The sequence below is a fragment of the Schistocerca americana genome, chromosome 2, assembly GCF_021461395.2.
Source record: "Schistocerca americana isolate TAMUIC-IGC-003095 chromosome 2, iqSchAmer2.1, whole genome shotgun sequence".
Taxonomy (NCBI): Eukaryota; Metazoa; Arthropoda; class Insecta; order Orthoptera; family Acrididae; genus Schistocerca; species Schistocerca americana.
In genome coordinates, this window is record NC_060120.1 from 108916603 (window position 1) to 108917981 (window position 1379).

The 1379-nt window shown below is 52.9% G+C and overlaps 1 non-coding gene across 1 annotated transcript; it reads right to left on the reverse strand.

The window, feature by feature from the left end:
- Positions 1–1068: 1068 nt before the first annotated feature.
- On the reverse strand, positions 1069–1140 carry Trnap-ugg. Its single transcript has one exon. It is a non-coding gene; the product is annotated as a tRNA-Pro (tRNA).
- Between the last annotated feature and the right edge of the window lie 239 nt (positions 1141–1379).

Consider the following 1379-nt stretch of genomic DNA (forward strand, 5'->3'; position numbering starts at 1 on the left):
GTTGGCTGATGAATCGCACGCATAACTTCTCCCGTCATATCCCACACGTGCTCGATTGCAGACAAGTCCGGAGATCGTGCTGGCCAGGGAAGTTGCTCCTCGTCTTGCAGAGGGCGTTGAGTTTCTCGGAAGGGGTGCATCCAGCTGGAACAAAACATCACCTTCCTGTTGCTAGAACGGCAAAAACATGGATTTAACAACATTCTGCACGTATCGAGGCATGGTTAACGCCCACTCCAGCAACACCAAAGGTGTACGAGAGTTATGGGTTATCGCACACCAGACGATGAGGCCCGGACTGGAGCCAGTGTGTCTTGGATGAATGGAATCTACAAGAAAGCGCTCGTCAGTTGTACGTCGTACATGGAAACGACTATCTCTTGCGTGTGGGTAGTTGAAGACTACGGAGCGCCGTTCCATCTCCCAAGTGATCCTCTGAGGGCACCAGTCGATCCGTGCACGTCGAAGCTGTGGCGTGAGTGCAAGACGAGCTAGATGTGTGCGTGGCAGCAGTACCACCGCTAATAATGGGTTCGCAACAGTTCGTGTTGATACACCTGGACTCACAAGCCATCTTACCTCTGCCGCGGTAGCTGTGCGATCTCCAACTACTGTCCTTACAGTACGACGATCCTGTAGGGCGCCTGTGCTGGGTGGACGTCCAGAACCCCGTCTACGGGTGTGAGAATGTTCACGAGACCAGTGATTCAAGCATCGCTGCACAACTGATGCAGCACGTCCAGCTTGTGCGGCAGTTCTCCGAAAGGACCGTCCCGCCACTCGGAAGGCCACAACTGTACCCCGTTTCAAACTCGCTCAGTTGGCTGTAGGAAACACGAGTGCGTCCCCGTGGCATGATTGCTTCATCCGCCTGCACCACGCTGAGCCTTCTGGCTGTGGGCATTCTCTATTAAAGGGTAGACACAGACGGCGCTGTGGTATCTATGCCACTACGCTATCTGTTGCTGGACGACGTTGAAACCATTATCAATACATCTACTATCCCCCAGGACTTCCGGAGACTCGCAAGTTCATCGTAGTGCTTGGTTTTCGCGAAAGTGAAAAGTAGGGCCTGTCCGGGATTTGAACCCGGGACCTCCTGCACCCAAAACAGGAATCATACCCCTAGACCAACAGGCCGCTCAAGTAAGCAGGTCTGCACCCCGCCACATACTGAGATCTTGCCGCACTTGCTAGTTGCAGCATCCGATCTGGACCATATTCTCAAAGAGGTTTCTTAATCTGACACCTACAACATGCGCTGTGCTGAACACCAGTGTATGTGAATGCTGAAAGAGCTGCTTGAGTTGTGTGACAGTATTTCGACCGTGTGAAGTGCAAATGTTATCGTGTCACGCACTATCCGCCCACTACGTAGA